At 42.4% G+C, this 17,012-nt stretch overlaps 1 protein-coding gene and 1 non-coding gene across 2 annotated transcripts in view; both read right to left on the bottom strand.

Annotated features, from left to right (window-relative positions):
• Nkain3 (sodium/potassium transporting ATPase interacting 3) overlaps positions 1–17,012 on the bottom strand; it is a 358,162-nt gene that overhangs the window by 53,583 nt on the left and 287,567 nt on the right. The window lies entirely within an intron of this gene.
• Positions 4,775–4,939, bottom strand: LOC113834449. The gene has a single exon (XR_003482958.1). It is a non-coding gene; the product is annotated as a U1 spliceosomal RNA (small nuclear RNA).

Below are 17,012 nucleotides of genomic sequence, written 5' to 3'. Positions count from 1 at the left end.
ATGGCTAGCCTTTGATGCAGTTCCTGAGTGCTGAAATTACAGGCAGAAAGCATTTTACCTGGCAGAGACTTTTCCCTCATCTTGCTGACGATTGAACGCTTGTCAGGTGCTACAGTACTGGGTTCCAGCTTCAGCCTATATTGGTGATTTTAGTAGAGTTGTGAAAGAGACAGTCCCTTTCAGGGCAACATTTTGCCTCTTCCCTTAAAACCATCTATTACCATATAGAATTTAAAATTACCTTTCCGTGTTGCAAATTCTGACAGCATACAAATAACCCTTTTCACTATATTTAATGAAGGCAAAGGGCTTGAGACTTGGTTTTAACAGCACTTTTTCTGTAAGAGGTTAATTACTTTCTACCATTGGGAACTGACCTGAAGTTTGGTTTGATTTGATCTACAGGCTTTGCGTAAAGACTGGCAGTGTTTGGTTACACACATAGAGACATCAGGATGACAAGCATGTGTTCTAGTTGTATCCCAAGGAAGCACTTTCAGGAGAAATGTGTGAGTGAGATGGGCTTATCTCGGCATGCAGAAGGGAGAGAGAGTTGTTGGGATGGGGGAGAGCTAGTTTGTGGGTTGGCCAGAAGCCAAACAAGTTTTTCAACAGAAATAGTGTGGTGATATATTATTTATGATTTATTAAAGCTTGCCTGAGGATTCAGAAAGCAAGATCAGCCACAAGTTCTAGAGGTCAGGCAAAAGGATTAACACCTTTAATCCCAGCAGCCATAGAGCTAGAAAGTGGTGGTACACATCTTTAATCCCAGGACTCAGAGGTAGATAGACAGATCTCTGTTAGTTCAGGCTACACTGAGCTACATGAAATTGATCTAGTCCTAAAGAGAAACAGCTCACACAAAGATGATCTCAGCACTTGGGATCCCATGTCTTCAATCCCAGGACTCATGATTTGTATATAAAACAGGAGCAAGGTCTCAGATCAAGCATTCATTTTCCAACCACATTGAGGATAGGAAGACATTGAAGTATCTGGATTCTCCAGCCAAGCTGAGGAAAGGCAGCAGTTTGAGGTTTGGTGGAGCCCCAGGATTACCTTTTAGACTGAGGTAGATTGAAGCTAGTGCCCGGCTACTTTGCTTTTCTGATCTTCAGCTTAAAGACTGAACCCTAATATCAATCTCTAGGTCTTTTATTTGTCATGATATAAAGTAGCCCTAATAACACCCCAAACTTCTATCATTCATGTGAACTATGAGTGATGTAAAACTCCCCCTGGTACCTTAACATTCTAGAAAGTTCTATATTTGTTGATTTTCATCCCTCAAATTCAGATTAATTACAAAATTCTTCGCCAAGTCTAGAAATGGGAAACATGCTGAAGCTGGCACATTTGGTCCTGTAGGATGTTATTGAATATTTGTGAGTACAAAGCTTTAGTATGCAATGTATTTGGCTTCCCATATGTTAAGGCGTTAAGTTACTCATTAGAGAGGCTCTTAACTTTGCCCCGGTCTAGTATACTAAATTAGGGTTTCGTATTCTTCTACTCACAAGTTACCAGTGCAGCTTATGACTCTTTGAGGAATCCAGAGACAGAGACAAGGCATTGTTAGCATAGGGATCATGCACCTCATGTGGATTGCTGCACCCCTCAAGCTGTGATAGGTGCTCTGACCTCACAGTGAAGGTGTATAGAAGAGGATCCTGGAGCTTCCTTGATAGGAAAGAGAAGCAAACCTGCTTGTTGTTGGTAACAATAAGGGACAAAGATACCTCACCACTGAAGTTTGCTTGCTGCAAATGCAACCTAAAGAAACAGCTCAGGCAGAGGGCAATTGCATTTAGTGTAATTTAGATGATGGATGGTGTAGATGTTATTTGAAGCCATGTGACTGAATTAGATCACTAAGTGAGTGAAGCCAGAGAAGGATCTCATGATGAGACATTGAGTGTTATGTTGTCTATATTGGAAGACAGCAAAGCAGGGAATGAGGGACATGAATGAGGATAGCCAGCTGCAGAATCAGATCTCTCTTAGGTCTGGACAAGGGGGACTGAATGTTAATGATTTCACTGGGTTGCTGATGTCATAGACAGGAGTTATTTATTTATTTATTTTTTTGTGGAGAATGGGGCACCTATTTGCCTGGAGTCAGGGTCACAGGAAATAGAATGTCAATAATTCTTTCAAAAATTTAGATGAAAAGATGAATAGAAACAGGGATTGTAGCTGGAGAAAGTGTGATGTCAATGAACTTGCTCTTCCTCCATCCCTCCCTCTCTTTCTTTCCCTGCTTTCCTCTCTCCCCCACTTCCTTAATATCAGTGGTGATATAGAATGTTTGCAGTATGATGTGAATAAACACTTTAAAAATCATGATATCCTGTCTTAGGTACTTAACAAAGATTGGTTGCTGGGCAGTGGTGGCACATGCCTTTAATCCCAGCACTTGGGAGGCAGAGGCAGGCGGATCTCTGTGAGTTTCAGACCAGTCTGGTCTACAAGAGCTAGTTTCAGGACAGCCTCCAAAGCTACAGAGAAACCCTGTCTCAAACCCCCACCCCACAAAAAACAAAGAACAAAGATTGGCTTGCCTGTCCAGTGTTCCTATCCCTGTTCCATGCTGTGTTCCTCTGTAATTTTGCTTCCACTGGCTGGCAAGGCTTCTCCTGTGTCAGAGCTCTATCACATGAACATGCCATGTTCTTTGCTTTGGCCTTCCCTCACTCAGTTCTCTCATCTCTTCTTGCATAAACACTCTTGTCTTTTAATGCCACTTGTATATATTTGCTCTCTCTAGTTGGCCCACTGCCACTATAAACTGTCCCAGTACTTTGTTTCCACATCACAAAGCAGAAGTTCCTGCTTTCTATAACAACCATGTTCACTTGGCACCTTGCATTGGGTCTCTGAAGGCAGAGACTGCTCCAGCAAAGGTGTCCTGGCTTGGTTTTATCAGAGAGAAGGTCTGTGTCTTTCTGTATATTCCTCCAGACTCAACCCCTCCACAGAGGCACCCCTAAAATGACTGTACCATCTAGTCATGTCTAGACCACAAGGTTTTACTACAGAATTTTCTCTTCTTAGCTCAAGATGGGATTTCTAGTACTCAGTACTTGGCCTTGTAAGAAACAGGTATTCATAAAAAGTTTTGAATAGGGTGAGAGAGGGGAGCCTGAAGGTCTGAAACCAAGTGGAGGAATCTCAGAATCCTCAAAGTGTCAGTAATGTTGAAGCTGCCTTGTCAGCCAATGTAAAAGTCTCTTCCTCTTGTATACTGGGTTACTGCCTTGATTCAGTAACTTGAGGAACTTCTGACCCTTATTCCTGAGGAATGAGAATTGAGCTTTGTCTCATGTCTTTCACTCATCTTTGGGTTAGTCATCAGGCTTATCTCTCCTTTTAAGGAGTTTTATATAAAAACAAACCAACCAACCAACAAACAAATGAAAACCTCAGAGACTGAAGAACAGGCAGCAGGTGGACAATTTAATCTTACACTGCATTGGGGACACATTTCTTTCTTTGTTGTTCCCAGGAGAGCCTTTCTGAGCCACTGCTACCCAAACTACCTGCTTTCTCCCACATGTCCAGCACAAGAGGGGCCTGCTACTCTAAGTCTCATGGGAAGAAGTCTCAAGAGTTACTGGCTTGCTGTTTGTTTAGGTCACTGGAGAGGATGTGCATCTTTGTAATAACTAACCCACTTGTTTTTAATCAGACTGCTTATACTGTTCCTTCCAGTATCCACAATAAGAAGTACATCTGCTTATGGGGCCCCAGTGAAGTCCGAAATTACTGCAGACATCTGGTTCCTTCCTAAGAGGCCTCCTGGCACCTGGACTCCCAATAAATCAATGAATATGGAAATCAGATATCCCCTCCATGATGACCATAAAAAGGCACAGTTCATTCAGTCTCTGAGGATTTATGCCCTTTATGTGTGTGTGGGAAGCACTCCTGTAGACAGCTTCCAAATGGAAAACAAACGATTTGTTGGCTTCCACCAAGTAAGAGCAGACTTTTAATGGCATGCTTTTGTGGTGCAGACACTGCACAAAACAGCCTAGCAATATCACAAAGGACACAAGTGCTACTTAAACTCACAGACAATTAGTCCTCGAATTATGCTGATCAGGTACAAGTTGTTAACTTCAGTGTCTCATTTTCCCCTCAACTGGTATCTATTTAAGTAGAGAGTTGCATCTAGGGTTTTTGAAAATAAATGTTTCTAGCAAGGAAAATTTCATATACTATTTACCCATTTTACATCCTAAGTATAACTAAAACAGACTTTAAAACTGTGGGTTTGGGGGTTAGGGAGTTGTTTTTTGTTACAGTGTCAAATTAGATGGGTAATGTCTAAGCTTGAGTACTGACACGTGTGGAGAAATCACCAAGGGTGCACTGAGCTCCATTTGCTGTTATCTTTTCTATTCAATGAGTTTGTCTAAGCAAACTGGAATAAAATCTAGGTGAATCAGGTGCACATTCCTGAATCCTACATGGCCTGAGAAGACACTGCACTTCTTTCTTGTAATTATTCAGTAGAGCCATGTGCTATTCACCTAGCTGTACCATAAAACACTCACTTTTACTTCCTATTTTGAAGTGCTGTTTATACCCTTAAGAGCATTAAAAGCATAAACTTGAAGTAAAATGTGTAAAATTGTAGCATTAGGATGTTGTATCTGATGACCCAGAATTCTTGTACTTTATCTTTGGTTTCATTGTGCAGATTTCCTTTTCCTTTTCCTTTTCCTTTTCCTTTTCCTTTCCCTTTTTCTTTTTCTTTTTCTTTTTTCAGGAGAGAGCATGGACACAGTCCCCCCACTACCACAAATTATGCAGTTGAGTTTCCTGAATTTGGGGAAATCACAAGGATAAGTATACCCTAAGAGCAATATGTGGGCCTTGTCCTAGGAAAACTACCTACTTGAACATGGTGTCCCCCCTGCCAGGTAAGTTTTTTGTATATGTTTTTAATTCAGTGAGAACTACTATTCATTCCTTTCGTGGTGTTTCACCATCGGTAGAAATGCAACATTTTCTTCTGTTTCTGAAGATACTTACATTCTCTTTGTTGAAATTAAGACATGCATTTCCCTGATGGCTAAGGATGTTGAGCACTTTCTTAAGTGTCTATACCATCTTACTCCTGTCAGAATGGCTAAAATAAAAAACACCAAGGACAGTTTATGCTGGAGAGGATGTGGAGAAAGGGGAACACTCTTTCACTGCTGGTGGGAGTGCCAACTTGTACAGCCACTTTGGAAATCAGTATGGAGTTTCCTCAGGAAAATGGATATCAGTCTACCACAAGATCCAGCAATTCCACTCTTAGGCATTTACCCAAAAGAAGCACATCCATACAACAATGACATCTGTTCAACTATGTTCATAGCAGTATTATTTTAATAGCTAGAACCTAGAAGTAACCTAGATGCCCCTCAAGAAGAATGGATAGAGAAAATGTGATACATTTATACAATGGAGTACTACTCAGTAGAAAAAAACAACAACAATGGAATCTTGAAATTCGCAGGCAAATGGATGAAACTAGAAGAAACCATCCTGAACGAGGTAACCCAATCACAAAAAGAGAAACATGGTATGTACTCACTTATATATGGATTTTAGACATAGAACAAAGGGGATAAGAGTGTATGAGGGAGCAGGAAAATTGATTCGGGGGAAGAATAGAGGAGAGCAAGAAAAGAGATACCATAATAGAGGGAGCCATTATAGGTTTAAAGAGAAATCTGGCACTTGGGAAATGTCCAAAGATCTACAAGGATAGCAACAAATAACCATCTAAGCAATAGTGGAGAGGCTACCTTAAATGCCCTTCCCTGATAATGAGATTTATGACTACCTTATATGCCATCCTAGAGCCTTCATCCAGTAGTTGATGGAAGCAGAGGCAGACACCCACAGCTTAAACACTGAACTGAACTCCTGGAATCCAGTTACAGAGAGGGAGGAGTGATGAGCAAAGGGGTCAAGACCAGGCTAGAAAAACCCACAGAAACAGCTGAACAAGGGGGAGCTCATGGACCCCAGACTGACAGCTGGGAAACCAGCATAGGACAGACCCAGATGCCCTGATCATTGGGTGTCAGTTAGGAGGCCTGGGCAATCTACGGGACTCTGGCACTGGTTCAGTGTTTATCCCTAGTTTATGAATGGACCTTGGGAGACCATTCCCCATAGAGGAATACTCTCTCAGCCTAGACACATGGGGAGGGCCTAGGCCCTGCTCCAAATGATATGACAGACTTTGAAGATTCCCCCATGGAAGACATCATCCTCCCTGGAGAGCAGAAAGGGAATGGGATAGAGGGTTGGTGAGGGGCAGGGGAGGAGGGGAGGGAGAGGGAACTGGGATCGACATGTAAAACAAGCTTGTTTCTGATTTAAATAAAAAAATCTGAACAAAAAGAAATTAAGACTTTTAGGGTTTTTTTGGGGAATAATACAGAATTATGTGGCCACATTTCGCTTCAGATACTAGCACCTGTCTTGGTCCAACAGATTCATTATTATTGAAGATACTCAGATTAAACCTATTTTTGGCACCAGATTTATCTAGTTACCATGTCCAAAATGAAGCGAAGTCAACTCATAACTTGGTTGAAATGCCAATCTTGACCTCGAGTCTAATTCCTTTGTTGTCTAATTCCTTAGTGTCCTTAATGTGTTCAGTAATCATGGAGTGGAGGCAGGGGGACTGTTCCATAATGTCAGCAACTTATCTTTTAGGAAAACTGGACAGGTGCCTACACCGAAGAAGGAAGACATACAAGCAATCTTCATTTGCTCTAAAAGCCAGCTGTGATTTCTGGACCGAGAGTGACTATTGGGCTGGATATGTCAAGCTCCAGTTGCTGCCGTGACGATGCTTTGAGTGGAGTCACACAGCAGTGTATGGTCAGTGAGAAACTGTTGTACAGGGGCTGGGTGTGTTTCTGTGGTGCCTCAGCTGGCTCAGCATCCTTGTTGGGGTCAGATTTGGTCTCTTTAGAGGGCATTTTTTTGACCCAAGAGGCAAACTCTCCTCAAAGAGCAGACTACTCCAAAAAGAGAGATTCCAGAATCAGTATGGGGCATGAAAATATCACCATTCAAGAGAGAAGCTTGGGGATTTGATAATGTAAATTTTGAGACAGTGTCTTGCTCTGTATCCTGTACCGATCTTAAATTCGTGATCCCCTTTCTCAGCCTCCCAACATCTATGAAAGAAAATGTTTTAAAACTGTTTTTCAACTATCTGATTTCAGGATATACATCTTATTTTACTCCAGGAATCAGAGAAATGATCTGGGAGAATTCTGATTTTTGTTTAAAAATCTGTGGACATATAGTACATCTATCTCACAAAATCCCTAAAGTGTTTGGTGTGGTTCAGAGTGAAAAGTACCTCTGTTTTGATTTCAGCTTTTATAAACACAAGAGCCAACCATGGGGTTGAAAGCTGCCTTCTGGTTTCCTTTCTGCCTTCTCTGTTAGATGGGAAGTGTTCAGCAGCATAGACAAGCTTGGCAGAGGGTGTTAGGGTTGGCTCAATAGTTATCAGAGCTTGGCTTCCTGTGAAGACTTGAAAGGTGGAAACTGTGGGGGAGGAAACTTTGGAGCTGTTTTAACTCAGTGGGAAAGAATGGTGTTCAACGAGCTTTAATGACAGGACTTCTGAAAATGCCATCCAGGTTCCCACAGTGTAGGACCAGCTGTTAAAAGTACATAGTCCCTACTGATGAGCTGGCTCTCAGCTCTCCTTCGTGGTGGGAGCTGAGCTGAGAAATTATTTGTTATTAGAGCTGTAGAGAAGACCTGAAGAGTATGTGTGTGGTTATTGTTTCTGGTAACGATCTGATAGTACAGGGCAGGTAACACTCTGTACTTATGGTGCATATTTTCATTTCCTATGAAAGAAGTGTTTTTGAAGATAGACCAGGTGGTAGGTATCACCTCGCAATTTATTTGTTTCTTGATGCTAAGTTTTTGGTCTGTTAGTTTGCTTTTTATTCCTGTGTCAAACACAAGTACCAAAAGCGACTTGGAAACTGTGTATTTTATTGTACACTCCTTCATTACTGTCTGTCATTGAGGGCAGTCAGGGCGGGAACTCAAGGCAGAAACCTGGAGACAGGAACTGATGCAGAGTCAGAAAGAATGCTCCTTACTGGCTTGCTCTGAATGGCTTCTCAGCCTGCTTTCTCATACACCTCAGGACCTCTGGCCTTTGGTGACACATCAATAGTGGGCTGAGCCTTCAATTAATCCATCAATTAAGAAAATGCCACAGCAATTAGCCCACAGGACAAATTGGGGGATTTTCTCAATTGGTGTTCCCTCTCCCCAGATAAATCTAGCTTATGTCAAATTGGCAAAAAAACTAACCAGCATACTAGAAAATTCAAATTTCACAGCACATTTGTGAGGTAAATATTCTTGGCTTTTTTCTTTTGTGAGAAAGCAGAGATCAGAGCAGCTAGCTTTGTGCCTATAGCTAGTGAATGGTGGAATCGGAGCAAACACAGGTATTTTTTTTCCAAAGGTTTCTGTATCCAACATAGCACGCAGCATGTCTACATTTGTCAGGCAGATCTGAGAAGATGAAGTTTGTATACTGGAGACTCCCCACCACTGAGGTACTGGTGCTTATGTCAATTTTCCTGTGGCCTCTGATGTTCCTTCCTGCTAACTGACCATGGTACAAACTTCAACCTTGTCTCACTCAGACATGTGCTTTCTTTGAGACTGTGACTGGGGCACACAGAGAACAGACCTACAATGTGCGGACCATGAACATGGCCTTTTACTGCTTGGCTGCCCCTTTGGCTTTCATCTCCTTTCTCAAACTCCTCCTTGGCCTCCATGCTAGACACAGTTTGGCATTGTGGCCCATGCTTGGCAAGTCTCGTCTTTGGCTCAGCTCATAGTCTGCAGGGATTCTGCCAGATAGCGTCACCCCAATGTTCACAAGATTCCCTTAATACCATCTTGTGAATCAGCTTGTCCTACTCTTTTACAGCCTCCCCTATCTTCAAATGAAGAGGAAATGTGATTAGATTGTTTCCACAAACTTTTTGACTCCGTGAAAATGCCTAATCTAATGCAGTATATTTGAGGGAGGGCCAGAGACTGCATTGAGAGCAAGGTCCAGTCAGTTTTGGTGCTACTGGTTTACAGAGCAAACTGTAAGCAGAAGAACCAAAGAATGCCTAAAGCTGTCACTCTGCACACACTCAGCAGAGTGGCACCAGTCTCCCAGGAGAATTATCTCAGTTCATCCTTCTGGTTGGTTTCCCTACCATCATCCATTAGCATGTATCAAACTAGGAAATCCCTGATATATTTTATTCAAAGCCTAAATGTGATTACATCTGACCTAGCTTGCCTATTACACTGTGCACCTGAGACTACTATTGTGAGTGAACCTGCAGACACACTGAGTTGAATTTTGTTTTCATGTTCATTCTCTCACTTGTTGCTGTGTTTGCGGACGGAAGTCCCTATTTAAAGGTGGCTCTTGTCTGGTATCGCCCCTATTTCAGACACTTGGAGACCTTTTCTTTGCTCCTTGGAGTTCTCCTGCAATGTATCCTTTGTGCAGACTTTCTCCCCTCACTTTTGAAAATGATCACTTCTCCCTTATCTTAAAGAAGTGTCACCAGATTCTGTTCTGTCTACGGCTGCTCCCCAATACCGATGAAGGTCTGAAGTGATCACTGCCTTTTTTCTCCTTGTTTATCCTTCTGTGATTCAATGCAGTTTGGCTTCTGGCCATACTTTCCTGCTGAGTTTGCTCTCTTGAAGGTTAATGGCCTACGTTTTGTCAAATCAATTATTTTACCTTCAAAATTTACGAAGTTTTGATACCTTGACCCAAGTAGATGGCAAGCGCTAGGGTTCACTACTGTTCCCTAGCTCCATATCTTTGCAATGTAGTCTGGCCTCAGAAGCAGTGCTTATACTGTGCTAAGAAGGGACTTAAAGGGTGCTAGGTCCAAAGCAATAGCAGTGCTAGTCAGTTTTCAATTAATGTAGTATAATTCCTGGGACAAACAACATAGAAGCAGGAAAGTTTCATCTTGGATTTTAGTTTCTGCCAATGGTCCTTTAGCTTTGTGGTTTTGGGCCTGCTGAGAGGCAGAACTTTATGGTGGAATAACACATGGAGCAATGTGCTCACCTTGAGGCAGCTGGGGGACAACATAGACGTTTCTATGTCAAGTGTCCGGACTTCAATTATTTTTACTAGGCCCCACCTCTTAAAGGTCCCTATGCATAGCACCCAACTGAGGCCAAGCTTTTAACACAAGGCCCTCTGGTGGATTCAATGGTAGCAGCTAGTTCCTCTCTGTGACTACCAGGATGGAGCTCTGTGAGGTTTATGTTGATTTTCTGTTGAACAAAACAGAACAATAAGGGCCAGCCCAGTGCTCAAGGCTCAGCCCAAGGCTCAAACTTGCCTTGACCTGAGTGCAGGGGTGGGGGGGTGGGGGCAGGACTTACTCTCAAGAGAAACTTGGGGAGGGTTTCAGAGTCAGCTCTGGTCTTGTTAGCAGAATGAAGGTTTTTGCTCCCCCAAACCTCATGCCAAGACTCTTGTCTGTATTGCAGCAATCTGCAGAAATGTTGGTTCTGCAGGTATTTAGGTTGCAAAGATGGAATCATCATGATGAAAGGACAAGAGGGAGATGACTATCTCCCTCTTCTGCCACATGGGGCTATAGATAGAAGGCAACCATCTGCAAATTTAAGGCAGCCCTCACCAGAAATCTGCATGCAGCACCCTGATCTTGGATTCCTGCCTTCAGAACTGTGGCAAGTTTTTGCTGCCGGTAAACATGGAATTGCCTCAGACTTCAGCTCTAGGCAGAAAGGGTACCCAATACAAGCAATAAAGCTTGGTTGTAAGTAACCCAGGACTTTCCAAGAACTCATGGTGTTTGTTGCTATTCGAACCGAAAATCTCATTCATGCCTCCTGGTATAATGTTAGGTAGGCTGTCAAATTGTTCAGTTTATTTGAGGGAGGGCTAGAGTCTTCATTGACAGCAAGGTCCAGTCAGCTTTGGTGTTACTGGCCTACAGAGCAAACTATAAGCTGAAGAACCAAAGAATACCTAAAGCTGTCATTATGCACACACACAGCAGGGTGGCACCCATCTCCTAGGAGAATTATCTCAGTTCATCCTCCTGGTTGGTTTTTATACCATCATCTATCAGCATATAACAAACTAAGAAATCACTGAAATGTATTGTATCCAAAGCCTAAATGTGATTATATCTGACCTAGCTTCTTAAGCTGTGGGTTACCACCTGTATTGGGCAGTGTAAATGACTGTTAAGGTCACAGAAATTTGGCAAAGGTCAAAATTTTCCTACAAAATCAAGTGTGTGATAACTATGAAGCACTGTTGGCCATGCTTAGCTCTGCTGACTTTGCTGCAGTCTTGGCTCTGGACATACTATATGTGTACTTTTGTACTCCATAGGCTATTACATCATTCAAGGTCAACAATGCTGCCTGAAACACCTGTGCTCAGGTTTACGACTGTAGTGTGCAATGAACTGCTGTGTTTTTACCATACACAGCTTTCTTCTCTTAAAGAAGCAGTGTTTTAATTACAGAAAACAAAGGTATTTAATGTTTTCCTATCTCTATTTCTGAGCATATAAGAATTAGATTAGTCTGACTTTGGATTGTATTGAGTAAGAATGCTTGGCTTAAAAAATGCTGCATGGATTGCTGACTCAAATTGCTGACTAATAATTTATTAAATGAATTTTTGCTTGAGATTAGGACACAGTTTCAAACAAGTTCTGACATGGCTGTAAACATGCTTCTGTCGTTTTGTACTATGTATTTATGCAAAGTGATGTTCTTGGCATTGATCATTATAAGATGTTGGAAAAACATTAAAGATGCTAAAATCCACTAAGATTTAATAATTTACTTAGAAATAAAATACTACTCCAGCCAGGAGATCAGGCAGGGTAACTGCAGCTCCTCACCTCTTTTTCATCTTCTCCAAATTCAAATCCCCACTCTCATCCCTATCTCTGTAGCAGAGCACCTGCTATAGCTTTGCCTCCCTCCTTGCTCCAATTTCTTGTAGATCATACAGATCTTGCTGCTCAACATTTCTTTCCCAGAGTCATCACTTTATTTATCCCAATCTCCACTCCACTGGAAACTCATTGGGAACCCACCAAACACTGAGGACAGAAACAAGGTAGGTTAACTTCAGATCTTCACCTCACCCTCCTCTCTAAGTTCAATCCCTCAATACTACCACCCCGCCTCATTCTGTAGCAGATCACATGCTGCAGCCTCCTTCTTTGCTCAGGCCCCCATCTCTAACAGATCAAGAAGATCTCCTCCATAACCCTCCTATCCATTCATCTTGTTATCACAGCCCTGAACTACAGAAGACATTCCCTGGGTACCTGCCAGCCAAGCCTGCCAGAGAACCAAGTAGGCCAGTAACACCAGTAGGCTACCTGCATTTCTTCCTTCCTTCCTTCCTTCCTTTCTTTCTTTCTTTCTTTCTTTCTTTCTTTCTTTCTTTCTTTCTTTCTTTCTTTCTTTCTTCCTTTTATTATCATTATTATTACTATTATTAGTATTATTAGTATTATTATTAGTATTATTATTGGTTTTTTGAGACAGGGTTTCTCTGTAGCTTTGGAGGATGTCCTGGAACTAGCTTTTGTAGACCAGTGTGGCCTCACACTCACAGAGATCCACCTGCCTCTGCCTCCTGAGTGCTGGGATTAAAGGCATGTGCCACCATCGCAGGGCAGCTACCTTCATTTCTTTACTCTCCTTTCTTTCTTCAATATCTAATCCTCCAGTGTCATCCCCAGCTCTGCAGCAGACTACCTGTCCTGGGGACTCCTCACTATGCCCCCATCCCCAGGAGATTAAATAGATCCTGGTAGAACACTCCAATTTCCTCCCTCCTGTGAACTCCTATATCTGCTTCCTACCAGCACATCCCCATTCCTAAACATCAACTCTCAATACTTAGAAACACATTTTGTCAGGAAACCCTAGTGACCACACCTATCAGGATCCCAGAGGAATTTTCTAAAAGACAACACACAGCCATCATATCCTCCTAAGAATCAGAGCAACAGAAAACAAGGAACAAAACAACCAGCCCTAAAAAAACAAGGTCATGATATCAGCACCTAGAATTACAATATTTCTAAACCCAGATGGCTGGACTCCAGCAACAAACCTCAACCAATCAATGACAGCAAGGACAGGGTATGATCTTCTAGAGCTCAGCACCCCTACTACAGCAGGGCCTGAATATTTCAACATAGCTGAGCACAAGTAAAGGACCTTAAAACACCCTTTATGAGTATGCTAGAGAGTCTTAAAGATGAAACTAATAAATCCCTTAAAGAAATCTATGAAAAACAAATAAGCAGAAGGAAATGAATAAAATTATCCAACACTTAAAAGTGGAAATAGAACAAATATTAAAAAAGAACCCAAACTGAGGGAAATTAATAATTTAGGAACTCTAACAAGAACCCCAGAAACAAGCTTTACCAATAGAATACAAGAGATGGAAGAGAGAATCTTAGGCATTCAAGACGAGAGAAGTGGATACATTGGTCAAAGTAAGTGTTATATCTAAGATACTCCTGCAATCATCCAGGAAATGTGGAACATTATGAAATAATCTAACACTACAAAAATCCCTAAGAATATTAACAATAAAGAAAGGAGAGGAAACACAAGTGAAAGGCATAGAAAATATTTTCAACAAATTCATAGAAGAAAATTTCCCTAACCTAATAAAAGGAGATGCCTATCAAAGTATAAGAAGCATACAGAGTATCAAGTAGACTGAATCAGAAAAGAAATTCTGGAGCCTGGAGATAAACTACCACCAGCAGATAACAAACTCAGCTGCTGTCTGGGCCAAGATCCCAGCTTCTAGTTCTTCCACTTCAACTCCATCTATAAGCTTCTGGAGCCTGTGGAGGAGGAAGTGCCTCAGAATCAGATCTGGGAGCATGCCATCACCATCAAAGATGAAAATCTTGAAGCATAGCTGTGATTGAAGGTGGCAGTGGCTGCTGGCACCTGGTGTGGAATCACTGAGTAGCTTGGAGGAGCCTGAGAGACCCATGGAGGCTCTGAGGGGAGACAAGGCTGCAAGGAGGAGTCTGCAGAGATTGCAATATATCTGGAACAACTGAAAAATGGTAAGTATTATGGGAAGATGTTTTTAAAAGACTGAACTGGCATTTTGGAGCCCATTCCCTATGGTGGGATACCTTGCTCAGCCTTGATACAGGGGGGAGGGGCTTGGTCCTTCCTCAACATGGTGTGCCAGACTTTGTTGACTCCCCAAGAAAGGCCTTACCCCATCTGAGGAGTAGGTGGAGGGTAGGAAGGGGGGCATGGGGAGCAGGAGAAGGGGGAACTGGGGTTGGTATATAAAATAAAAAAACAAATTTTTTAATTAATAAAATAAAAAAAACTGAACTCATGAAATTGGAAGGAACAATGGCAGAGGAGAACTTTGGGGATGGGGTGTGGTGTGTGGTGAAACTATAGAAACCACAGATTTGGGCATGGGCTTTATAGGAGTAATGTGGGAGCAGACAAAGGACATGGCATTGCTGAATAGGGCTGGGAGAAGAAGAGTGGCCATCAGCCCGGAATACCTGAAGATCTGCTCCTGGATGCCCTGCCTAGTCTGACTAGATGCAAGATTACCCTGACTCCAGGCAACACCAGGATAACCTGGATGAATCTCAACTACGGTCTCAACTATTTATGGTGATTCAGAAAACAGACACATTGAACCAGACAAATGATATTTTTTTTTGCTGTGAATATTTGCATGTAAAGTGTGCGATACACACTGCAGTTTGAAATTCCGTTTCCACTAACAAATATGGGAAGCAGAGACAGGAAAGATGGAGGAACAGAATGGCATATTTGCAGTGGAGAGAGGTGGAGAGAAGGTGGTGACAGATGTGGGAGAAGACTGTGATGGATAGGGGAGCATCCTGTTGCTGAGTAGAGCCAGCAGGGTAATGTGCAGCAGCCTGGAGCTCCTGTAGGCTTTGCCCCCAGACAGGCTGTCCAGCCACACACCCTGGCTCTGAGCAACAGCAGGATGTCTGAGAGAGAAAATGGCTTATGTTCTTGACTGGGCCTCCTTGAAAGTACCTCATGATCCATGCTGCCCCTAGAGGTCATGCTGGTATCTGTGTTCCATGATAGAATTGTGAGATGTCTGGTGTCTCTGGTCTGTGCTTCCATCTGATGTCTGTGGTCCCTGCTGCCACAGAGGCACATGCTGGTGTCCATAGTACTGCTGTAGCAAGGAGGTATGTTGATGTCTGTGGCCCATGTTACCACCCAAAGCCATGTGGATGTCCATGGTCTGTGTTTCTACCTGAATCCATGTTGATGTCCACAATCTATACTGCAGCCAAGGGCCATGTCAATATTAGTGGCCTGTGCTGCTACTGGAGGCCATGTTGAGGTATGTGGCCTGTGCTGCCTCCCAGGAAAATGATGGTGTCTTATGGTTTATGAGGTGGTGAGGGCCATGTTGATGTCTGTGATCTGTGTTACCACTGGAGGCTATGTCTTGGTCTTTTCTTCCACCTGAAGCCATGCTGGTGTCTGTGGACTATACTGATGCCAAGGGACATATTGGTGTCTGTAGCCCATGTTGGTGTCCATGGACTGTGCTGCCCTCCAACACCATGATGGTGTCCATGGGCCATGATGCAGTTGAGTGTCATGTTGATGTCCATGGTCTGTAGTGCCACTGGAGACCATGCTAAGGCTTGTTGGTCCATGCTGAAGCTGAAGACCATGAGCATGTCTGTGGTTTGTGCTATCACCAGAAACCACATAGAAGTTCAGGATCCATGCTGTCACAGATTGTAAAGGGCAAAACAGTTTGTTTTGTGGAGGTATTGATGACTGCAGATTCACAGTTGAGAATTAGAATCATAGAAGGCTTCTGTGACAACTTTTCTCCTCTACTCACACCACCCCAAAAGAAACAGTCTAGAAAAAATCCATTGAGGAGAACTCTCAAAAATGTGGAAGGGATGCTGAAGCTTTTCACAGATGATGGCTTCTGATATGGTAGGGGTGGGGAAGGACTCAGTTTTCTTTAGGGGCTGGCCACTGGCCCTTTGATCATGATCCAAGGAGTATAAGGGCAACACATAATGGACTTGGTATGTGTTTTCTTTTTTTTATGTCTTTTTTTTTCCTCTGGAAGGAGGTTGAAATGGTGGGGAGGTGGACATGGAACCTCAGCGCACTGAATGTGATCAAAGGTCTTCTGAATAAATAGACCAAAGTAGCAAGCTAGATTAGCCATTTTAATATCTGGCAAAATGTGTGGCTGCTCTTGGCCACTAAGTCCCAGTATTGGGCAAAAGCCTGGAGATTTGGATGAACAACAAGACTCCTGGTCCTTTTCTGAGAGAATGTCTCTCACCTTTATTGTGGAGCAGCCTTATATATAACTTACAAAAACCCCAGGTCAAAGGGTTCACAACAGGATATTGATTCCAGTGGGGTGAGGTCAGGAAAACAGGAGGTACCTGTGGTTATGCTGGAAAACAACTCTTAGAGACCTCATGGGGGCTGGGTTCCAACAAAAATGAACTTCAAACCAAAACTAATCAATATATTAGTTAAGGAAGTACACACCACCTTTCAAAGGAGACTTTGGAATTCTTAACATCTATGCACTAAACACCAGGACACTCAATTTCATAAAAGAAATACTACTGCAGCTCAAACCATATATTTATCCTTATAAAAATGATAATGGGAGACTTCAATACTCTATTTTGATCAACAGATAGGTTATCAAAATGAAAACTAAACAGAGAAATGCTGGTGCTAACTGATATTTTAAACCAAATGGACCTAAAAGAACTTATCAGAAATTTCACACAAACATCTCATGATATTTATCTCACTATCTCATGGAAATTTCTTCAAATTTGACCACATACTTGGAC

The sequence above is a fragment of the Cricetulus griseus genome, chromosome 2 (genome assembly GCF_003668045.3).
Source record: "Cricetulus griseus strain 17A/GY chromosome 2, alternate assembly CriGri-PICRH-1.0, whole genome shotgun sequence".
Classification (NCBI taxonomy): Eukaryota; Metazoa; Chordata; class Mammalia; order Rodentia; family Cricetidae; genus Cricetulus; species Cricetulus griseus.
This window is presented reverse-complemented; position numbering and strand designations above follow the sequence as displayed.